Source organism: Tenrec ecaudatus, chromosome 8, assembly GCF_050624435.1.
Source record: "Tenrec ecaudatus isolate mTenEca1 chromosome 8, mTenEca1.hap1, whole genome shotgun sequence".
Taxonomy (NCBI): Eukaryota; Metazoa; Chordata; class Mammalia; order Afrosoricida; family Tenrecidae; genus Tenrec; species Tenrec ecaudatus.
The window spans coordinates 109,699,045-109,724,262 of record NC_134537.1 but is presented as its reverse complement, the minus strand read 5'-3'; the positions used below and the strand labels follow the sequence as shown (position 1 = coordinate 109,724,262).

Genomic DNA, 25,218 nt, shown 5'->3' with positions numbered 1-25,218 from the left:
ACTGATTGGAATAATAGATTCTCTACAGATGTCTCATCATCGTTCACAAATCGGAGCTGTTTTCTCTGCCCAGTGATTTCTTTTGGCATTCCACGTGGTTTCAAATGTTGTTTTCCTTCACCAGGTAGCAGTCACAGTTCTTCCTGTGATGACAGTTCTAATTAATGTAAGTGTCTGCCCCTTAAACTGTCTGCTTCACCTGTTAATGAATCACAGATGGAGGAAAACCCATCCTTGGATGACTCATTTCATAGGACGTATTTTGTTTTTCTTTATATACAACAGCATAGGGGTGAAGAAATGTTTTCTCTAGCTCTAAATAGATTTTAAAATGAAGAAATGAGAAGCAGTTTTGCTTTTCTGAGGAACGAAAGGTGACCGTTTTATTTCATATGAGAGTTCTAATAGGAAATGGAGCTAAGATTTTAGAGTATCAAATTGCTACTTAATCATTGAAGTTATAGAATAATTCAAAAACATTTGTGGTATTAAAAGCATGTTCAGTAATTTGAAACTAGTAAGAAAGCATCTTGAAACGACTTGTAAGTGTACCTTGTTGGAAAAAACACTTTATATAATTAGCGGATTTTAAATTTCTTGTTCTACAAATTATAGTGGCATCCAAGTAACTTGAACAACAACCAAAGAACTCCTTCCTGTCGAGTCAATTCTGACTCAGCTACTTTATAGGACTGAGTAGAACTGTCCCATCGAGTCTCTGTGGCTTTCATCATCCTGTGACAGCCAGTAGCTTGTCTTTATCTCCCGGAGAACCGGTTGGATTTGAACTCCCGACGATCCCCTGAGCGTTCAACCACTGTGCCATCAGAGTTCCATTTGAATGTGATGTTTCTGTCACACTGATCCCATCGTTGTTCATCATTTTTGATGGGGAGGCGTGTCTACTTATTTTTTAAAAGCTTGAGTTCTTGAATTACTGAATTTCTGAACAGCCAATAAAAAACTCCACCTACTGCCATGGAGTCTGTTTCCAATTCTCTCTCCACCACTTTCTCCTGTGAAGCAGTTGGTGGGTTTGAACTTCGGGTCCTGTGGTTAGCAGTGCAGCACTTAGAACAGCTGCATGTAATTCCCTTGTTCTCCTGCATCTAAAGTTCCTCATTTGTGAAATGGGGGTATTATTTATTCCAAAATTTCCAAAGGAAATAACCGAGCAAAGCCTTGGCAAATGCACGGCATGTGCGTGTGTTTTGTCAAAGGCAGCCGGAAGTGCACACGCGCCCAGTTGCGCGGACACCTCGGCCCACGAGACATTTTGGGTTTGCCGAGACAGCAGTCTGGAGGAACAGTCTGTTTTCCCTCATCGTGCGTGTCCCTGACAGTCGGCAAGTCCCACAGTGAGATCCTTATGTTTCTACAGCTCGTGGGCTAGATGAACGATTTCCTCTAAACAAAACTTCACAGACACCGGAGTCCACATGGCCTCTCTCAGGCCCCCTCACCAGGCACGGTGTCAGTGTGTTGCTTCTCCGTTTTTACATTTCTCCCTACGTTTCTCTGGGCCGGCTGCTCAGACTGGCTGTGGAGGCTCTGTTAGCATGGTCCCAGCTGGGACTTTTCGACGGGAAATGTGCAAGGCTGCCAGATGAGATCATGAGCCTGATCGCGTGTTTATCTGTTAGAATCTGTTTAGAACTGGTTACTCTGGACTCGCCGGGTTTAAAAGCTGTCACTTGACGTCACTGGGCTGGGGACGAGACCTGTGCCAACGTGGAAGCACCCTGATGCAGGGGCCGGTGGACCCCAGCTGTTTTTCTCAATGACGGTAGTCACCCTGGGGCTTATCAGACTCGCCAACTCCGTTGTCCCCCTAAGGAAATCTGAAATAGGCTCTGCGTCGGGGACATAACATTAAAAGTGACTCATGCCTCAAATATATGTTGTAAAAAAGCACTGATTTAGCAAATGTTCAATGTGTCCGTAGAGAAAGAATCCAGACGTTCTTTTTGCTGGGCTTTTAAAACGACCCTGCGCGTTTTGATGTTCCTTGGGTCTGTGCAGCGTGTGATATAACACTTCCCCTTTAAAAAAGGATGCTTTTTCTGTGAGCATGAGGAGTTTGTGACAGTTCCAATTGTTGCTTTGTCTAAAGAAAGCAAATTATTTAAATCTCTTTAAATGTTCACACAGGAAACTGGACAATATAACCCTCGTTTAAAAAAAAAAAGTCCTAAGGAAGTTTGTGGAAGGAAAATGTTAATATCATCCTTATTCCAGGGAAGTCGACAGGAAGAACTACTGGTGCTAACAAAATAACCAGGCAAATACGAGGGGGCTTCGCAGCATTTGTGGGAAAATTCCATGATCTGTCCATTGACGTTTTCCATGTATGTTTCAAGTTCACCCAGGCAATTTTGTCAAAGAAAAGGTTTCATCTGCTTTGTAGGCCTAAGCAAACCTGCAAGGAGCCCTGGATGGCAGAGCAGGCTACATGATGGGCTACTAATCACAAGGTCTTCAGTTCGAAACCACCATGTGGCAGGAAGATGAGGCATCCTGCTCCCCTGAAAAGTGCAGCCTTAGAAACCCGCGCGGGCGGGAAGCGCGGGCTCGGTGGCAGTTAGGGAAGTAGAAGCCTTCTTCTACCTGGTCTCCCAGCTTTTCCAACGGCCTTCTGACCATGCCAGCTGTGCTGGCCCCGCCCTTAGGACCGTTGCAAAAATGCAGAAAATGTCATTTACCTTCATCATAAAATGCAAGTTGAAAATACAGTCAGTTTCTGTGGAACACAACGTGCAGCGAGTAGGCTCTTCTCTAGGATTTATTTTGCTAAGAAGTCAGGCCACTTTGAGAGCTTCGGAGTCTCAGCTTTTTCCCCGTGACTGGTGGCTGTGCTGTGTGGTGCCAGTGGCACCTTAAATCACTGTCTTTCTGCGCTCTTTTGCTTCCTAGTGCGTGCACGCACATAGCCCCAGATGGCTAGAGGCTACAGTGCTCACCCCCGCACGCTGACCAATGTTTCTGATCCTCTCTGTGGACTTGAACTTTGAGACCACCTAACAGAACCCTTTGCCTCTCTCTGAATGCTTCAGAAGCTTTTCAAACCTTAGGTGGAGGTGGGTGGGGCGGACTTAACCCCTAAGTATCGTGGGCGGTTTTGACAGGACATTTGTCAGTCGTCCTCTTATTTCCTTGTAAGGGTACATTGTGAAGTGTTTTCTTCCTTTATACTCAATGGCATGCCTTCTCTTGCCACTTCTATTGATAGATTTAATAAATATTGCACAGAAACTTTTTAAAGAAGGGGTTTTAATTAAAAGAACCATGAATCATCGATTTTCTTTGTAAATAAAGAGAATTAAGTAAGTGAATGTATCTGGGCTATGCGGAAAACATCTAGCAAATTAGAAATATTAAAATTGTATTTTAATTAGAGGAGCAAGACATAACACCTTGTAATTTGATCTCTTTTTAATAATTCCTACTTTCTTTTCAATGCAGGTTTTTCACTGTTTCGGTGGGTTACTGTTAGCTTTGTTGTTGTTTTGTGTGTTTTTCTGGATATGAAATCCAGGACAGATAAGTCTTACAGAGACTGAACTGGATAAATGGTTTCTTGGTAGTATGGCAGAAGAGATTGGGGGATTTGGGGGAACTAATAATCGTGAATACAAGAAAAAGGAAAATATGATAATTGATTGTAGTGATGATTGTAGAACTCTTCTTAACATGATTGAACTATTAAATTGTGTGATAAGTGAATTCTATGCCAATAAAACTTTTTAAAAATTGCAAGAACAAGACCCAAGCCAAGTAGAATGAAGATGAAAGCTGTATATTGGAGTCATCTAGACTCTTAATAAAATTAAGATCTGTTAACTAAAGAAAAAACTGATATTCATAGAAAAGTCATCATGAAGTACATGTTTAAGAATACAAATTCCTTTCTAAATATGTATTTTTTCATTTAATTTAGAACCTTTTATAAAATTAGTTATTTTGAATAACTTGTGCATTGCTTAAAGGAAGGTAAGAGTTTACTTAGCCATTATGGGCATATTAGTTTTTAAGATAACACTTCAAAATCAAAAGATAAAGTAGTTTCTTCAGAAAGTGCTCTTGGTTAGAAAATTCCTAACGGAAACTAATGACCAATGTTTCCTTTGTATTTTAAATTATTTCAATCCACTCTGTTCTGTATTTGCTTTTAGAAAATCAATCCGAAGTATTTGAGCGAGTACACACGTAGAAATGTCTCAGGAGAATTAACAATAAGTTTAGAAGTAAAGGGATTCATACTGAATTCTCAAACTTAACAGTTGACAAAGTATAAAAGGGTTGTTTCCATACATAATTTAAAACTCGAAAAAAAAGTAGAATCCGTGCAATGTATCGGAACCATTTCTTATGGATTTGGGGATTTTCTTGAAGAAGAGACCTGTAATGATTTTGAGCATCATAGAACATTCAATGGAAGGCAGAAATGTTGTTCCCCCAGTTTACAGTCAGGGATGCATCTCATGGGGGAGTTGGGGGGAGCAATGAGGTGTGTAAGAGAGCCTGGCTGGCAGCTGGCACATCTCAGAATGCTCAATGAGTGAGTAACAGAATGTTTTAGGCTTAGGGGTTCCTCAGAAGGAAGAAGTTGCTTTTCCAAAACCTAATGGAGTGTTTGTCAGTGTAGGCGTGTTGACCAAATTCCTTAAGAAGAAATTTAATTCATTGCATATGTGATATATGATGTATTTGTGCTTAGCATAAAGGTTAGGGCGTTCACACATGGCCAAAGTTGTTTAATCTCCAAATTGAGGCTAGCAGGAGATGAGAGCATCTTTCTGTCAATATTCGCCCTCGTTAAGCGCACACATGCAGAGCGAATCGGGCTGGAGCCCTGGCGGTGTTGGCAGGGGCTCGGCATTGGTCGGGTATCCACAGGCGCACCCGTTTGAACCCATCCGCCGTCCTGAGGCGGAAAGAGATGGTTTTCTGCTCCGTAAAGATTTGCAACCTCGGAAACCCACTGGGCCAGTTCTACCCAGTCCTGGGGCGGCGCTATGACTTCAAAACTGACTCAAAGGCAGTGAGGGAGTTTACCAAACAAAGCTTCTCACGTCCCTCGTGGACGGTCCCACTAATTGTACAGGCTTTCTTCATTTCTGGCCCATGTCAGTGGATTGTGTATTTCAAAACAAAGGCACCTGCCTCCACTCAATACAAAATGTTGTATCAAGCACCAGTGATTTTCCTGTCCTGGAGCTTATTGCGGAAACAAGCCTTTTCATGGGAAGGGAGAGATTCCGCCCAGCCGAGGAAGATGCCGAGGGCGATGCCGAGGCAGGGTGAGGAGCCAGCGCTGCCTTCACCGGCTCAGAGGTGAGCATTCTGATTCACTCCCTGTGCAGGAAGCACTTTGCAGCAGACTTCCGAAGTTTGGACTTCACCGTTTACATTCTTTTCAGCCAACTCGTGCCTAAATCCCAACATTCTGATTGGCAGTACTTGCAAACCATTTGGGGTCTGCGCTAGAGTTTAAGAAGAAAAACAACAACAACCTGTATAACAATGATCTGTGTTTAAGTGGAAAATAGTTTTCTATGTTCGTATTTTCCTGTTTTCACTGCATTTATTAGAGGGCAGAACTTCCACCCCTTGCACTAATTTATGCATTGTGGCATATAAATGACTTTGAAGACCAGTAAAGTTACACATTTCATCCTCAGAATGTTTGAATTTCCTCAGTAGTAACTGGTAATTTTGAAGATAAAAGGCCATGACTTTCCAAAAATATTTAACATTTTTAAGAAGCTGGGCCCTGATGGTGTGTAGTGGGATACAAATCGGGCTGGTAAGCATGTGGTGAGCAGTTTGAAACCACCAATCGCCCCCTGGGGGAAACATGAGGTTTTTCTAGACAGGTAAAGAGTTACAGTCTTGAAAACCAGCAAGGGGGTTCTACCCTGCCCTTTGAGGCTGCCATACTCAGAGTAGACGCAATGGCAGGGAGGGTTGTTTTGTCTTGTTTTTTAAAATTTCTTCCCCTGTCTGTAATACTTTCATTATTATCTCGTGCTTCTTGAATACCCGTAACCCAGATGCGAGGCTTTTCTGCTACCTTACCATAGTTTACTTCATTGAGGCTAACCAAACGTGGCCATGCCCACACAGTGTGGGCAGCCTCCTGGGCCCCAGCTCAGGGCCTGGGGAAGGGGCTTCTGTGCTGAATAATTGGAAAGCAGAAACAGGCTGGAGAAATAGCCCCAGACGCCTGCTAGGCCCTTTGTGGGCTCTTTAAAGGCATGAAATCCTTTCCGAAGGGTTTTGAGAAGTTTGCAGGCTAATGTACTTCGTTCCATTGCAGTGTGTGTTTCTATCGGAATGGTTTTCCTCTCCTCCCCCAGCCTCATTTTTTCTTCTCCTCCGGCTGCTAATAAAATACCAAAGTAAACTTTGTAGGATAATAGGTAAAGCCTAAACAGTTACGGGGCTACTCAGATGATTCAGATGGAGCTGAGTGTATTAAATGTACTCTTAGACCTGCCCACCTTGCAAGTGGGACTTATCCCTGTGCCTTTTGGGATGGCACAGGCACTCTAGAACAGTGGTTCTCAGCATGTGGATCGCGACCCCTTTGGGGGTCGAATGACCCTTTTACAAACGTTGCCCAATTCATAACAGTAGCAAAATTATAGTTATGAAGTAGCAATGAAAACAATTCTATGGTTGGGGGGGGGTCACCACAACATGAGGAACTGTATGAAAGGGTTGTGGCATTGGGAAGGTTGAGAACCACTGCTCTAGATTTTAATCATTCTGAGACTGTTTACACTGCACATTGTTAATCATTCCACTTACCATAAAGTGCTATCATTTGTGTGTTTGCACACTGCTACACACATATCTGAAACTCTTTTATGTCACCATAACCCTGGCATTTTAAATGTTGAATGCACTGGTGGGCCAATGTATAATTATTTTTCTCTTGAAAGCCAGAAATGCTTGCCTAAGCACCAGTGAATTTGCTTTTTCTGATCTTTAGTAGGCTTGTATTGTTATCTATGAATGACCTATTGTCCATGTAAGGAATAAAACTTTAGAAACTCATCCTTTACATGCACTCTTAGAGAGGTAACCCAAGATGTGGGTGCTATAGCAAAGTTTGGGGAAGAAACCAGATGGTGCTTGGCTGTCAGATAGAACAGCATCTGAGGTCTTAAAAGCTTGTCTTAAGACAATCAATCATCTGAGTTAGGTGTCAACTAAGTCCACACTAGTCTGTGATCCAAGGATTATAAATAATAAAATTCAAATCCAAATGATCACCCAGTTAAAAGGTGGCTATAGCAGACAACAGAAGCCCAAAACCATTTGGGGCTATGACCAAAATCCACTGGGGCTAAGCCCCAAATCCAGGGTCCCCACAGAGATTAAGCCTCAAGTGAATCCCCTCTGGCCATGGATGTCAATATCCTTGTCAGAGAGCACTGTAAATCCAGTTATGTCAGATGTTCTCACTGCCAACGAGTCGATGCAGACTCCTGGCAGGATAGAACTGCCCCTGTGAGTTTCCAACACTAACTGGAGTCGAAAACCCTGTCTTTTCAAACTAGGGACTGTTCGGATTGCAGCCCAAAGCTTAACCACCCAGGCTCCCTTATGGCAGTTGCTAGTTAGGTTAAAATGTGGTATCTTATCATTTGATATCCCTTTCAGTGGATAATATTCAGTGGTTAATATTTCCTGCTTTTTTGTGTGTCATGGTTGGTGTTTTTGATGTTTGCCTTCCGTTTGTGTTTTGCATGATTTTCTGTACGTGAACTCCAGGAGAAAGAAATGCCTTCTCTAAAGACAGTAACTGGATTAATAATTACCTGGGGCACGGCAGGGGAGGTTGGGGGAAAAGGAGGACAAATAACAATGAGTGGGGGAAAGAAGAAAATGTTCTGAAATTGATTGTGGTGATGATTACACAACTCCTTAGTGTGACTGGATGACTAAATTGTATGATGCATGAAATATATATATATGTGCCAATAAAACTAAAAAGAAAAGAAGCGACTCATCCCTTCCCAATTAGATCCTAGATTTAGTACTTTACACAAGCTGCATGAACATACTTGTGTCTGTTCTGAACGAAAGTAATGCTCTTCATCTGCCACCCCTGGGAAAGAGATTTTAAGTTGTTTTTTAATTTTGTAGTTGTGATTTACACTGTTTGCACATCAGCACCTGCGCGTTTTATCAGGTAGATTTCATCAGACACATCTTTGCTAAAAGGATTGAGCAGTGAAGGCGCTGGCTAATTATAGGATTGTGATTTCTTTTGTTCATTCATTTTATTGTTTGTTGTCTTTCCCCCTGCATACAAACCCCACTGATAGACGCCTATAACCGGAGCTTTACAGAGACACACTGTGTAACTCAAAGAACAAGTACCGTGAGGGAGTATGGTGTGCACTGAAATGTCTTTAGGCTATCACTTTAATCTCTGCATTTTTTGCCCTGACCTCTGTAAGGCTTCCAACAAGTGCAGGGAGACTTGCTGGTTTCCTAAGTGGCGGCAGCAGCCATCAATATTCTGAGCTCCCCTGGTCTGTGCTCCAGGGACAGACAGCAGGCTGGAAAGCCTCAAGCCCGAATTAAGCAGGTGTGAACCATCAAAACGTTTGTAGACTTAGCCCATATCCACCCAAGATCTTTCTTCCCCACTTCAAAAACTTGAAAAAGTAAAAACTGCTTCCTAGGATCTAATTGCTTTTAAGCTCACGTGTCCATTTGTTTGGCTGCCTTAATTTAGCAGGTAGCTGCTGTTATCTTTTTTCTCCTTTAAAGAGGAGGAGGGGGCACTGATGGGTACAGCCACTGTCTTAATGCTGAGCCACTTGAGAGAGGGGCCAAGGAAAGGACTTGCTGGCAGCACCAACCTTTGTTGGCATTTGTGGTCTGGGTCCCCAGCAGAGCACTTGAGCTCTGTTTACTTTCATAACACTCCAAAGGGAGGGAAAGCCGGTTGGTGTCACAATTCCTGAGTCAAAGAGCATCATCTGCACTCCGGCCTGTGCTTCTTCCTGTGCAGCATTCTCGATTTCAACATGTCATTGTAAAATACACCTCTCTGCGTGGCATGGAGACAGCCCCTACCTACCATGGGCAGGGCCCAGGTCTTTCAATCATCCTTTTCAGGATAGTCGAGGACACCAGTGGCAGAAGTTCAAACAACCGTGCCCTCTCAGCCCCTTAGAAAGTCAACTCTGCATGGCTCTGGTTTTGCTGACATGTTAAGGACTGTGTTTATGGCTTCTTCAAAGGCCCTGTCATGGCTTTATAGTGCTATACAAAGCAGATTTTCCTAGGGCATGGTTATGGACTTAGAGGTGGCTGGCTAAATATAAAGTCAGTGGGCTTTTTGGTAGAAAGAAAGGATGAACATTAATTGGGGTGAATGGCCAAGTCAGATGGAGACCCAAATAGATCGAAAGCCCATCTACCAGAGTCTTCTACAGACTACGCGATTCCCAGCCAGTCTCCCAAGAGCCACTCAGGCTGTGTGAACCAGCAGAAACAGGAAATGAAATCACGGAGACTAACAGAATTCTAGAACCAAATTGGATGGCTCAGGTATCCCACTGTTTCCGCCCAATCGATTCAGTCTGTAGTCTGCTTCCCGGTTCATCGTCCAGGAGACTGAGGAGCAGCAGATCTAAGATTCACATAGTGCAAGTGGTTTATATTTGAACCCAGGCAGGCAGCCTTAAAGCCCACACCCTTACGTTCTGCATTTTTAAGCCTCTTACCGAAGGTGCAGGAGTGGGCTGTGTTTTCTTCTGTTCTATCTAGAGTCATATATGCGTCAGAACTGACAGGACAGCATTTAACAAAAAAGCCTGTCATTTGACTATTCCTCACTGCTTGGCTGTCTGTTGAGTGTCTTGTTAATTGATGGTAGTTTGGGTGCCCCATGAACCTGCTCTCTGACTTGCTGCTGAGCCAGGAAGTTGGAAAAGATACATGAAGACCTCCTTCACCTAGTTCCTTTTCTGTGCCGTGTGTGTGTGTGTGTGTGTGTGTGTGTGTGTGTGTGTGTGTGTGTGTGTGGTTGTTGTTGTTGATTATTGATTGGAGAATGCAGCCCATTGGGTTTCCAAGGCTGTGAGTTTCCCAGACGAGCGCTGGTGGCGGAGCGGGCCACTCTGGTCTGCTCATCACAAGGTCAGCAATCAACACCTCTAACGGCTACAGGAATGGCTGGCATCTTTTTGGATCGACTGGTTTTTTGTATCAAGCACGGCGTCACCAAGGCCCTTTTCTTCTGGGTTTAGAGGGCAGAAAGGAAATTTTCCTCATATTATTTTGAAGGCAAACAAATTCTTATCCTAACTCATGTGTAGGTTTCACCTACTCGTTTGTAGGACTCCGGCTCAGTGCTGAGAGTCTGGGATTGAGTGCTATAGTTAGTTCACACACCTAAGTGAAACTAAGGATAAGAGCTATTTTAATAAGTGGTCTAGTCACGAAGAAATATTATTAAAATCTTATGTCAGACCCCTGGGGGCTAGCCAGGGGCTGAGGTTGAGTTTCTGTGTCGTGCAGATTCTATACGTTGGTTTGACAAAATTGGGGGGTGGAACATAACTTTATTGGAAGAGAAAAAAACGGGGCTTCTAGTTGAGGATAGACGTCTCGACTTTTTTTAGGCGAATCACGTAACATAGTCCTTTCTTTCACTAAAACCATCCATGCAGGCTAGAATTTCTTTGTGTGTTATGGATCATTTGGTTTGGGGAGGGGGGCATGTTGCAGACTTTCTTTTTTAATTAAGGGATTTAAATCAAGAATATACAGATAAAGCTATCTGGAATCCTCTTGCTTATTAGGAGGCACTGGAGCAAGAAAGTGTCCCTTCTTTATTAAAATCTTCTCATATCAGACTGTAGCGCCGCTTCCACCTGAAAGCTTTCTGTCCAGCGGATGTGTGTAGACCCACAACAAATGTTTGGGATTGACTGTTTCATGATAGGTAATATTTTCAATGGAAAGGGTCACATAACTTTCAAATGACTCTTGACTGGAGGCACGGAATCCATTGCCTCGTCGGCTACATTGTGTTGAGGTAAATCCAGGGCAAGTATGTGGAAGTAGTTGGATTAAGAAGAACAAGGCATAATTGGTCTGCTAGAGTTTCTCAATGGGCAGTGACCCAGCAGCCCGGGCTGTTACATTAACAGTGCCGAGGATTCTGCAAGCAATTCCCTTATTTAGGAAAAGTATGAAATACGGTTTACGTCTGGCAGATTCTTCCCCTCGCTTGTTCGCTTGCTCTCGGAGCTCACGGGTAGCTAAATTCAGCCCCGTGGAAACTAAACAACCACTAGTTTATTTATTATCTGAAACTAAGGTAGGTTTTATTAAAAAAAAAAAAAAAGACCATCACAGAGCTGTAGTGTGCACACGTGCTTACTGAAGTTTGGCCTTGACTCTGTGCAACTGGGAATTTGGGGGGAATTACTTGACCTTTCTGTGCCCTAATTTCTTTGTCTGTATTAGGAAAGCTGTTGGTATTTTGGATGGGACCATTCTGATTTCGTATGGAACTGAACATCCTTGACTCCTGTCCAGTAAATGCCAGTGGTGTCTTCTGTTATTGTGACAGCCATAAAACACCCGCCCTCATTCCAAATGCCTAGAAGGAGGCCAAGGAGAGGGGCAGGAAGTGCCAGGGGTAGTGTGGTGTGGTTGGAAACAACTGGATTCTAAGCTCCCAAAATCTCAGTATTCGAAACTCTTGTTAGTTTCTTGTCTTGCTTAGCTAAACCTCAACGTCTGCTACTAAGCATCAGAGATCTTTACTCACCAAGAGCTTAGTTTTAAGAAAATGTGTAGCTGTCACAAGTTTTCACTTACTGCACAATAATATACTTTTAAGTGGTAGAATATATTTGATCTTTTTTAAGAAACAGCACTGAGTTGTGAGAAAAAATTTTAAAGTATGTATTAATTTCACATGTCTTAGATTCCTCGTCCCCCCTCCATTCCACTGCTTTTATTTATATGTGTATTGAATAGCTTTTTCTTTAATTCATCTCCTCCATGTTGTCCCTGAATGACCAAGGACCCTGTTTACCCCACTCATAGGAAGGCAGTGTTGATACTGGCTTATCATTGAGTTGTTTTAAGGCTTGAGCATGACAGTGGTTCCACAAACTCATGGGGGAAGTAGCATATATTTTGCTCTGTGTGTGTGTGTGTCTGTCTGTCTCATACGCACACACACCTCTAATAGAGCTGAGTTCCAACAATTCCTATAGAAGGGAACGTGAATTGTAAATATATTGGGGACCCAGTGAGACTTCAGTAGATGTTTACCCCCTAGTTTCTGACGGGAATGACACATCTATCAATCACAAATGTCACGGAAGTTTGTATTTCTGATTTGCTTTTAACTTCTAAAAGGTAGCCATCCATTTATGCCACTCTGTCCGTTTATACACTGCTGAAAGTGTGTACCCACCAGGATAGTTCCCCTTCATGTCGCCAAAATGTTCTTTGGAAGCAGTTCGTGGTGTGACAGGCCCCCTTTCCAAGGTTGCAGACGCAGAAAGGACCTTTGCAAGTCCTGAAGTTTTCATGGACTGCTTCTCAGAAGCAGATCACCAACCCGCTTTCCCATTTCCTCGTCGTGTGACACTGCGCTGAGATGGCTGGGATGTGCCCGAGCTGCTTTGCCGGGACTCAAACCTGCACAAGAGAAATTCTACCACAGAACCGTCGATGCCTCTTGAAAACAGGCTAAATAATCTTTTTTTTTTTAATCTTAACATTCTTGATCAGATGATTTGAAATATAACAACCCTCTCGTTCAAACTTGCTGCCGAGCAGTCAGTCTGATGCATCGTGACCCTGTGACTGTAAAGCCCCCTCTTTCTCCGTCACCGCGGATGATGGTTTCTGTTAGCAGCCCGATGCGTATCCCACGATGCCACCACGGCTCATGATGCAGCAGCTTGTATCTCATTGGTGATAGCTGTCACGTGTGACTACAGGGGGGACTGACAAAGGGGATACTTTGCTTTGTAAAGGGGAATGGCTACTTTTACAGGCAGTTTGATAGTTCTTCGAAAGGTTCTTTATAAACGTTAACCATAGAGTTACCATATTACCCAACAATTCCACTCCTTGTTAGCATCCTAAAATAATTGTAATGTGGGTACACACACGTGTTCCTAGCATGTTTCATAGTAGGTTCCAAAGTGTAGAATCAACTTAAATGCCCATCAATTGAAGGCCAAACAAAATTGTTTCTCCATATAATGGACTGTTATTTGGCAATGAGCCAATAAATGCGGATAGATTGTTATTAGCTACGTAGTGCACTATATCAGAAACACCACAAGTGGAAGGCTTTAACAAATGGTGATTTATTCTCTCAGAGAATAGTCTGAATTCAGAGAGTGAGATCTGAGAAAGGCCTCCCTAGTGGTTCTGCAAGCAGGCGCTTGTCTCCTTCAACATCTATGAGCTCCGTATTCCGTGGAGATCGCCCAGAGTCTTTGTCTCCATCTCCCCCGGGGCCTAGGAGTTTCTCAGAGAAGTACATAATCTCAGGGCCAAAGGACACCCCGTTCGTGGATCTTCTTTCTTGGTGGCAATGAGGGTCTCCTTCTGTCTGCGTATTTCTCCCTCCATGTCTCTCTTAGAAGAAGGAAAATGATGTAGGTCACTCTCCAGGAGAACGTCCTTGAAATCCCATCACTTGTGACCTGAATAATGGTGGATTAGCATTCCACGCTAATCCTTGTGCCATTGATTGGCTGATCACATGAGATAACGTCATTCAGGATCATCACACCACATCATCACATAGCTGCCAACTACTGAGACTCATGATGTAACCCAGCCAACACGCTTTGGAAGTTAGCGGGGGTCACTCAGGGGCACCTTCCACTCCATGGAAACAGATGAACTTTAAAGACAATGTTGTAGGTAGAAGATGCCAGTGACCAAAGACCACATATTCTGTGACTCCATTTATGTGATATGCAGAGGAGTCCAGTTGGCCTAGTGGTTATGCTTTGGGCTGCGATCTAAACCCGTAGCGGTTCTGCAGGAGACAGACAAGGCTCCCATAAACAGTTACGATATTGGAAACTCCAAGGGTACCATTCTGCCCTGTCTTACAGGGAAGCTCTGAGTTGGCATTGACTGGGTGGCAGTGAGTTTGGATTTGGGGTGTTTTTTTGTTTTGTTTTTGTTTCATTACATAGATCAGGCATCCTCAAACTACGGCCATGGGCCACATGTGGCCCGCTGAGAACATTTATGCAGCCCGCTGGGTGTTTTTGCCCCTTTTGTTTTTTTTTACTTCAAAATAAGTTATGTGCAGTGTGCATAGGAATTTGTTCATAGTTTTTGTGTTTTTTTAACTATAGTCTGACCCTCCAACAGGTCTGGGGGACAGTGAACTGGCCCGTGTTTAATAAGTTTGAGGACCCCTGATATAGATTAATGGTTGAAAAGACCAGGGGTCTCAGGAAGAATGGAGCACGACTGCTATTGCTGAGAGACTTTATTATTCCTTCTGGGATGATGAAAATATTGTTAAACTATTGCCAATAGTTGTACAACTTTAAGTATATTAATTATCACAGAATCGCACAATTGAAGAATGGATTGATGGCATATGAATGAACATAAAATGCTTTTATTAAATAGCTTTATATGAAAATATCGGTTTTTCTGTTAAATCAGCATTAAAACCAAAACAACCCATCTCTGACAGGTTGACGCCCCGCAGTATTTCCAAGGCTGCAGATTATTTAACCACTATCTAGATCAAGCAGGAGAAACAAGCATTAAATATCTTACAAATATTCGTTAAATCTGTCCAATAGAAACTTGGCTTCTAAAATAGACTCTGATATTCAGTCACTTGGCAAGAACAGACTGGTACATTTTCATAGTTGAGTGAAAGAAATCTTTTGCCCCAAACATTCAAGCTACCTCCAACTTCTGATTATCTCGCCCATATATTCTACATAAGCATGACTAGAAACCTCTGAAGCATGGTATATGCAGGAGTAGCCAAACAAAACTCATTGCCACCGAGTCCATGCTGTCTCGGCCAGGGTAGAACTCCCCTTACAGGTTTCTGAGCCTGTTACTAGAAAGCCTCATCCTTGTGCCGTGGTGCAGCTGGTGGGTTCAAACTCCTGAGCTCCTGGTAAGCAGCCCGATGCATAATGACTACGCACCTGGAAGAAGCATTCCAGTTTGTGTGATCCAGAGACAACAATAACAACATTCAAGTATGGGAAAGGGGAAAGTGTCAGAGTCTAAGTTGCAGACACCCAATCATTTGTCGAAGGCTGTGGAGGAGACTGGAAATCCCAAACCCATCTGCAGAGTATCCAGCCCGAGTAAGCGGGCAGAGCCCCATGAGATTCTTCTGGGTGTATTTCTTGCTTGTTCCATGACAATAATTTCTTCCCTGGCCTTTTAAATATTCCCAGTGGTTTTTTCTGTCTTGCTCACTGTATTATTATTTTTATCCTTACCACTTTCCCCCCGTGTTTTTTATTGTTTCTGTTGGGTTTTCCAGTTTTGGAAGCACAACAGGAGTAGCGGCATAGAAAGTAAGAACTTTCTATGGTTTGTAGGGGAGGTAGAAGAGGGGTGAGGGGTGTGGGAGCGCACGAGGGGGAGGGGGTTGGAGGAGCAAACAATGTATGTGGGAGGGATAGGGAGCAGTCACTAGAACTGATGGTGATTACACACCTCATTTTAAAAGTGATTTAACCTAGGAGGAAAAAAAAGAGAAAATGTTCCAAAATTGATGTGGTAATGATTATATAACTCTTCTTGATATGATTGAACCATTGTGTGATATGTGGATTAAGTGCCAATAAAACCTGTTAAAATAGAAAAAGATTTATAGCCACTTCATTACCCTTATCAGTTCCCCATGCTTGATAAGCCCAAATAAAATTTTTAAGCCCAAATAATTAAGAATAAAATCTCTTTCTACCCCAGTCCAGTCCCACTTGGAAAAACAATGGTCTAAATTAAAAGCATTGTTTAGTTTCCGTGTTTCTAAAAGGGAGGCATGCACCATGCTGTGGTCCGTGAAGAATCTTAGTGGGGAGTACTAGGGTCTTGTTTCCTAGGACCCCTGCATGTGCACATGAGAACTCCATTGCTCCGAGGAATTGCGTTTAGAATCAGAAACTATGAGAACAGGCTTGGTGGGGAGAGGAGTAGCGAAAATGAGGTCCAGGGATTGAGATTAAATTACCAAATCAGAGAGCAATCTAGAGAATTTGATCTCATCTTAAGCTTTTTCCCTCGGTTTCTTTCCCGGACTCAAGCTGGGGTTTTCATTGACCTCACATGTGAAAATTAGAAGGTTCCCATGGACGAACAAGAACTGCGTAGAGTAATTCAAAAGAGAATACACCTAGATTTCATTGTGTACTGTGTATAGTTTCTAACGGCAAATTCTTCTCATCTGTTTAAACAAAGGCAGAGTGAATCCATCGCAATAATGTAAGCAAAGCACGGAGCATTTTTCTTCTCTAGCACAAACACTTGGAGGAGCAGGGACTTCTGGATCCCCACATAGCTTGAGCCAAGGTGGAGTTGGTCCTGGGGAAAGAGGCAGGAAGGAGTGTATTGGAATCACTCCCGGGGGTGGGGGTCTTAAGATGAAGTTGAAGCTTAAGAAATGACTATGGTTTTACTGTTTTTTGTTCTACAAGAGAACCCCTTTGTTTCATGGTACTTTCATCAGGTTCAATACATATTCATTCCTCTGACCCACTCAGTTGGAATAGGATGTGTGTGAGATACTAGGAGATCCTAACAGAAAATGACCTTTGCTCTTTAAGAAGTAAACAACTGACTGCCTCCCAGAGGAGAGGAGGCTCCATTGAACGAGGAATGAGTGCTAAGTGGCCACCTACTCTGCCATGGGGTTCACCTGGATGGAGAAGTGTTCTTAAACAAGTGTGTTTGCTCAAATTGGGGCTTTGAAAGACCTGGACCTGTCTGACCAGAAAAGTCAGGCATCAACCACTACCCAGCATTTTTTTTCTCCCCACCCCACCCTCTCAGCACAGGCCAAGAATTTGCCTGATGCTTTCTAAGCAAACCGAAATAAAATACACTCCCAGGGAGTTCATTCCAACTCCTACCGATCCTAGGGGACAGAGTACACTTGTCCCTGGGTGTTTCTGAGGCTGTCAGTTTTTGTGGGAGGAGAAAATTCTCATCTTTCCCACAAAGAGCCAATGGTGGGTTTGAATTATTGACCTTGCAGTTAGCAGCCCAATGCATAACCCACTAGTTGTGTTTATTTTAGCTTTTTTTCCCCCTCCCTGTTTTAAATGGTCATTTCAACATATTACATCAAATAGGTAAAAATTTTAAAGTTAAATATTCTGTCACGTAAAAGGCTTGCTATCCCAAGAATTCACAGCAAGCTGAGGAGAACCTTGTTAAAACTCTAGTAAGAGAACTTACAAATGTTTCTAAAATGGTGAATAGTCTTAAATATATGAACAGACAAGTAGATAACATAAAACGCCAGCTTGGCACAATGGATGAATTATGATAAGAGCTGTAAGAGCCCCAATAAAATGATTAAAAAATAATAATATTACAATGCCAACAAGGATTGCGAAGGGACTTCTAAGTTGAGCAGAAACAGAAAGAAATGAGCCCCTTACTCTTTTAAATGAATAGCCCAACCACCCTGAACTTGAGAGAACCAGTCTAAAGAATTCCTGAATGTATGTGCCTTTGGGCTAAAGACAACTAAAACTGCAAATATATACCCAGCTGTGGTGGTCACGCCTTGGACTGGTCTCCGGAAAAGACTTGTCCCCCGCTCCCGCAAATGATTCATCTCAGACACTCACCGGGGCAACTCTTCTCTGTTTTGTAGGCTCACTATGAGTCGGCATCAACTCAATGGCAGTGAGTTCAGTTTGGGGTTTGTAGTTATGGGGTTTTTGGGATAGTGGTATTGGTTATGAATTTTGAAACTACGTGTGTAAATGGTTAGTGAGAACCAGGATTCTCACCGTAATTTGAGCTCTCAGGGAGGACTCTTGTTTTTTTAGGTGCGATACACAGACAGGTGTGAGCGACGTTGTGTGTTTGAACAAACCTGGGACAAGTTGGACATCAAAAAAACCAGAATAATGACTTAGGTGCCACAGAATAACTTAAAAATCTGGGTCAGTACTAATATGCTCGAATAAACAGGGGAGAGGGGAAAGCTCTTCAAGGATACTTACTAAAAAGAGGGAAAATTGGTGACTGTAATAGAGAAACCTGGCAAGCCATCAAAGCTACTAGAAATGGGGGGGAAAAAAAGACACCATATCCCTCACGTGATACACTGAGCGCGCACAGGATCGCTCTGTGATATTCCTTCCCAAAATGAAAACTCCAATAAGCCCAACCTGAGGGACAGTCTGCAGAAGATACAGTCTGTGCTCTTCAAAATGCCAAGGTCGTTGAAAGTCAAGGACTGAGGAAGTTTTCCAGATGAAAGGATCTGTCCTGGGTCAGGAGAACAAAGAGATAGTTTTGCTTTAAGGAAATCAAACCGAAGTGTGCAGTGGCCAAGGGTCATTGGGACTACAGTTTAACTCCTGACAGATCAAGGAATCAGTTAGGTATTTTATGCATACGCAGAGGGAAGGAGAGGGTGGGGGCATGATAAAGCTAATGTTGTGGTTTGTAGACATCATTTGTACTACTCCTGAAGTTTTTTTGTAAGTCTGTACTAATTCAAATTCAAGTCTTCAAAAAGGTAAATAATACAAAGGAAACACCGACCCAGCTGTTGGTTCCACTCTGGTTTTTCCAATCTTCCAGAGGAAATACTTTATCTCAGCATCCTTTTTATTTTTTAAGTCTATGTGGGCTTCTCTGGTTGCATAGTACTTACACATTGGGCTGCTAACTACCAGGTCAGTAGTTTGAAACCAGTCGGTGCTACTCCTATAAAGAGCTAGTCTCAGGAAATTCACGGGGGCAGTTCTACCCTGTCCTATAGGGTCACCATGAGTCGGCATTGACTAGATGGCAGTGAGTTTGGAGCTTCAGAGTGGGCTTTATAAATTTTAATTTTATAATTATGCATGTGACAAGTTCGCACAGTGTAACGATGTTCAGAATAGAAGCCCCTCCGATGTCACCACAGAACAACGGTCACTTCGTAGCTTGTCTGGGTGCATAGGCAGCCGCGTACGTGCACACATACATATCCAGAGTCCCTTCCACCATTTTTTTAATCCTAAATGCTCATGGCTCTCTTTCTGAGTACATACAGCTCTGCCTCATTCGATCACAATCTTGTCTCTAAATGAATGATTCTATTGAACAGACAGTAAATATTTAGAAAATGATAGCAACAAGTGGAAATATGCTTGATACAATTGATGTATGGAATGTTTTAAGAATGTCAGAGCCCCCAATAAACTGTTTTATAAAATAAAACTAGTTGTTAGAGACTTGGAGCCTGGCATACTTGAATGGTAAAACTATGTGTAAGGACCCTTGGGTGGCTGGGAGCGCAATGAATTGAAGGATCTTGCAAATAACCAAGAGTCCAGTGGGCCTGAGAGCATCATTGGAGGGTTTTTCTTTAGAGAAGTTGTAAAAGAGACTGTTCTGGACACCTTCAGTTTCTGTATATCGTCATTCACAGTCCAAATAGACCCAGGAGAGAAAACAGATCTGATCAATTTGGGCAATGTCAACCCTTCATTTGTCCCCTTCGGGAATATAGACAGTGGCCCCTGGGGCCCATAGAATAAAGAACTGCAAGGCTGCAGTCCCAGCCAGTTCCTACCCAGTCCTTATTCCTGGCTGCTGGAATGGGTTCGTGCCTGGGCTCTTCAGCCTTTCCTCCACTACGTTCAGCTTCCTACACAGGAGTTCTCCAGGGTTTGGTTTCAGCAGCACCACATTGGAAACTTGTGTCAGAAATGCACATTCTTGGGCCCCGTCTCAAACCAACTGCACTTGAACATCTAGAGGCGGGACCCAGCCGTCTGTGTTTAACAGGCTCTCTGGGTGACGGTGACATTCGGGGATCGATTGCACAATAAGCCCTTCGTGATCTCACTGCCTCCTATCTGTCCAGCCGTGTCTCACCTCCTCCTCCCAACACCCCCTTCTCCACATCCTGTCACACGGAACTTGCTGAGTCCTTTCCTGGACTGCCACCTGGTGAACTCGGCTCTCCAGCACTTCCTCTGTGGCGGCTTTCCCATGGCGCCCTCAGCAGAGCATTGGTGTCCTTGCCTTCTGGCCAGGCAATTACCTGCATTCTCCTCCTCCCTCCTTGAATGAGCTCTGACCATCGAGCCAGGGACTCAGGGGCTTCACCTCATTCATCTTTGTGTCTGACACCTGACAAAGGTTTTCTGCTCTGTCAGTGTTTTTAGTCTTGTTTATGATTTTAAATATGGTAACTTTTAACATACCTAAAGCAGTGTGCAGTAGAAAGAATATCTATTTACCCATTTCAGGGATTTACTAACTTTACCCATTGCCATATACGCTCCCCTGCCTCCTCTTCCTCCTCATTCATTTCAAAGTAAATAACCGAACCAAACTCACTGTCAGCAAGGTGGTTTCGACTTTTAGAACCCCTGTCAGGCAAAATTGCCTCTGTGGGTTTCCAAATCTTAAGGCTTTATAGGAGCAGACAACCTCACCTTTCTCCCACAGAGCTGCAGGTGAATTTGAACTTCTGAACTTGTGGTTAACAGCCCAAAGCATAACCCGCTACGCCACCATGTCTACTTTTAAAGTAAATAAATTGTGTTATAGTCTCGCAGTTTGTGACTCTGTATATTCAGTAAATTTTACGTTCACAAGACGTGTTCCTGCATCAGCATCGTATGGAGGAGTCGGTCCCTGGCTTGCGTTGCCTTTCTCACTGCTAGCTGAGAGGTAGACAGTAGAGCTACCCAGCTCACTTCCGCCTTTCTGAAAGGTCACAGCCTTGAAAACCCTGCAGAGCGCATCTTCTGTGCACACAATGGCGGGTGGGATGGGGGGCATACCATGAGTCAGTCAACTAAACCCCCACACCATAATATCACTGCCAGGACTAACCCAACTCTTCAACACATGAATTCCCAGGTTGCCACACCATGCAATCTGAACACCGCTCTTTGCATTTTCCTCAGTCTCTTGCATCTAGTTTGTCCCAATTAAGGACCACACACTGCGAACGAGGGCATTTTAATCATCCTACTACGTCCGCTCCCTCTTGTTTTGCTTTGTCTTGTTTTGTAGTTCAGTGACCAATATTTGCAGCCTCTCAAACAGGATTACATTAATCCAGTACCAGTGACCTTTCTGAAGAAACGGTGGACTGATGTTAGGCTTTTATTTCCAGAATAATCTTTTATATGATCCCAACCCATGATTTTGAGCTGGTAAATCACTCAGCACCAGCGAAGGGCTCCAGGAACCAGTATCGCACCAGGCAGAAAACCAGGAAAGCAATTGAGGACCCGGGCTTGGCGACAGATTCAATTTATAACTTCTTTGTGGTATTTCTAGTGACCTTCTGGGTTTGGGTAGGGATTTGGGGAATTTTACCCCTTCACTTTACCCATTTTTTGGTGTGCCTTATGTACTAAACTTTATGAAAAAAACAAACAACAACCAGATTCACTGCCCTCGGGTTGATACTGTCTCATAGGGACCCCATCGGACAGGGGAGGTAGGACTGCCCCACCGCTTTTCAGCAGCTCTGACTGCTTATAGGAGTAGAAAACACATCTTTCTCCCTCAGAGCAGCTCATGGATTTCACCTGCTGACCTTGTGGTTAGCAGCCAATGTACAACCTCCTGCTAATGCATCACATTTCTCTAGGTCTCTTGGTTTTGCTATAGCTTCTAGAGAACGAAGATGCCAGTTTCCAACTCTCTGAGCAGCAGTGATGGTTCAGATCAGAAGTAGAATTTCTCCCTTCCATGTGAGAGCTAGGTTGGACCTGATGGACAACTAAGCAACCCTAGGCATTGGTGACTTGGGCATTGGCCCGGTTAATGAGCGGGGTGCAGCGGAACTTCCAGGCTAAGTAAACTAGGCAGAAAGGTCTGGCGATCTGCTTCGGAACGTCAGCCAGAGAGAAACCCCACAGACTACAATGGCCTCAGTCTTGGGGGTGGCATAGGCCGGGGCAGAATGTGGTTGCCTTGTCAGTGGGAGAAAGACGGGCCTTTCTACTCCCGAGAAGAGTTACAGTCTCAGAAAGCCCCGGGGGCAGTGTGTCTCTGTCCTGCAGGACAGCATTAATTCAGAGGCAGTGAATTAATAAACGTAAGAGGTACTAAAATAAACTTTTAAAAAAATTCTCCAGAGACTGGGTCATAATAACGGCTCTATGATTTGACAGCATTTACAATGTATAAGTAGTCTTTTTAGTTTTTCTGAGGATGTTCTAATGCCTCGGAATGCAGCTCAGTGATTGATTGAATTATTAGCACTTTGCAGGGTTGTTGAGGAAAACTGAGGGTTGCGTCACCAGTCACTGCCGTCGCGTCCATGTTGACTCATGCTTAGTGAACCCTATAGGACAGGGTGGAAATGCCCCTGTGAGTTTCCGAGACTGGAACTGTTTGCAGGAATAGGAAGCCCTGTCTCTCTCCCTTCAACCTGCTGATCTTGCCGTTTCCCCGCCCTGAGTGTTCCCACGCTGCCACCAGGGCTCCCTTGGTGGAAAAGTGAGGTGACGGGCAGTCTGATAGAGAGGGCGACTGACCTGTGTAAGGTCACAGGGGAGGTTCTGAAAGGAACTAGCACCATGAAATGTTTGATGGACAGCACATCTTCGTAGCCCAGAAAAGAAGACGTTGTAAGTGTCAGCATTATGGATTTGAAATTGCCCTGGGGTCCTCGGCGGCACCGGACCACGGAGGACACAGAATCTGTTGGCATATCTTTGTGCCCTCCAGCGTGTGTGCGCCCTGGGTGGTGGGTTAGCCTCTTATCCTGGGGTGAACCCGCACTGCTTTCGTCACCAGGTGTTAGGCCAGTTTGCAGAGATTGTTGGCTTTCCCTGGAACACCATAATAACACTAAAAACTGCCCTTTCTGGTTTCCATATCAACAGGACACCATTTACATTGGAAAGAAAAACGTTTCATTATAAGAAGAGGTTGGGTGAATTATTGGCAAGACAGGGACTTGACTTGAATGGCACAGATTCCAGTTCCTTTGAATTGGCAGTAATCTTATCCTGACAGCATTCAATGTGGAATACCCGGAGAATAATCATATTAGGCTTTAATTAAAGTCACAAGGTTTCTTTTTGCTCTTTTTGTTTCCTTTTTAAATTTGTTTGTCTTTTTAATTTGGTTTGTTTGGGTTTATCATTCTTATTTTTCTCTCCCTGTTCATTTCCCAGTTCTCTCCTCTTCTACCCTTCGCTTCCTCCTCCTTCTTGAACATTTCCAATGTTTTTGGCTTGGCTAATCCCCATGGATAGAAATTTAGCTGGGCAGGATATTGATTACCAAATATGGTATTGCTGCTAAAGATGTTAGAGGAATGTGGCTTGGTCTGAGCCTCCGGCCTCTGAATAAGCTGCCAAACAAATTAGATCATTTAAAGGATGCTGGAACTTTGATTTGGAATACTTTAGTGGTGTTATTTTAGCTTTGAGGGGGGTGGAGTCCAAGTAGGGGGGCATGTTTTAGGAGGTGAGCCACCAACCCCAGGTTGTGCAAGAGGCAAGTACTTGTATAGGCCCTCAGTTGACTCTGGCAGAGGCAAGACAGAATTCCTTTCTTAGAGGCTGGAGGCTCTCTCTGCCTGAGGTGCTCAGGAGTGTGGAGCTTCACACTGGAAGGTTGTGCGTTGAATGCTTTGGGACTTAAGCTCCAAGGTGCTATAGCCTTGGGGCTTGGTCTCACTGCAAAAGTCTGCAGCACAAACCTCGACTTGTCTGCCAGGAATGGCACTTGTCTCCAGCAGACCCGTGTTTCGGGTCCATATTTGGAAATATTTATTCTCTTGTGACACTAGCTTTGAGAAAGTGAAATCCTCTGAAGTGGCAGCGACGGGAAGCAAATGCAGACGAGCGCCGCTTGCTTCCTTGTATACATTTTTGGCAAGATAATACTGAGTTTTCCTGAATTAAAAATAAACCCAGGAAAGGGAAAGAGCAATTGTTTGTTGTTGTCGTTGTGACTGATTTTTGTTTGTTTGTTTTTCGCAAAACAGGCACCAGCTTTCGTTTTTCGGTGTGGGTTAGGACTACACAAGTGGATTCCCTTGTTCTTCTTCCTCTTTGTGATCCTGACTTGACTTTTTCCTCCATGAGAAAAATCAGGCTCCTGAAGGCTCTGGGAAGCCTCTGGGTCAGGGCTCTGTGGCTTTGTTTTACCTCCCCTGGGCCTTCTGTTCCTTCCCCTCTCTGCCCCTCATTTCCGCCACGGCCATTGCCTCCCCATCACAGGCCCTGGGCCACGTCAGATCCAGAGCGCTTCATCCTGACCCGGAGTGTCAGTGAGTCTTACTCATTTCTTAGGGAAGTTAACTTTTACCGTTCTTCAAGCTCATGAAGAAGACGGGGGCGCTATGGAGCAGACGGTATCCGATTTGTACTTTGGAACACTGACCGGAGTGCCCATGTTCTCAGCAATCCACGTTTACCGTACTCGTGTCCCTCCCAGAACACAGCACACAGGGGCTTCAGAAAGATGTTCCACTTCATTCTAATTCTACTTACCCACCCTTTTGAAGGCCCCTGGTATTAGCATCCTAAAATCGTATCCATTCGTGTCATCTGATGACCTCATAGCTGGGCCACCTTACGCACATTCTCCACATAGAGCAAGACGGAGACTTCCCTCCCTGTTGAGAGCCGATGGGATGAAGACATATTCAGGAATTTTATTTTAATTTGTTTTATTTTTCCATTAAATTGAAATGCTGGTCAGGCCAGAAGCCACTTAAGATGTCCAGTTAGACTTTCCAAGATGTCCAGTTGGACTTTCCAATACTGCCCAGCATTTCTACATAGTAGTTTTTTATGGTAGCTATTAATTGAGGTTTGTCAACTACACAAGGAATTTGCAGGTCCAAATATTATGACTTAAACTGGAAAGCTTTTGTCCAAACAGGGAAGGGGAAAAGAAATGTAGCCAGATTTGTAAATCAAGTAGGAAATCAACTTCCTCCGCCCCCATCCCCGTGGCCGTCGTGTTGCGGTTCCGGTGGGTTCC

General features: G+C 43.8%; 1 protein-coding gene across 3 annotated transcripts in view; it reads left to right on the top strand.

Moving 5' to 3' along the window:
- Nucleotides 1–25,218, top strand: part of RBPMS (RNA binding protein, mRNA processing factor) — a 184,932-nt gene that overhangs the window by 94,835 nt on the left and 64,879 nt on the right. The gene's annotated exons all lie outside the window — the stretch shown is intronic.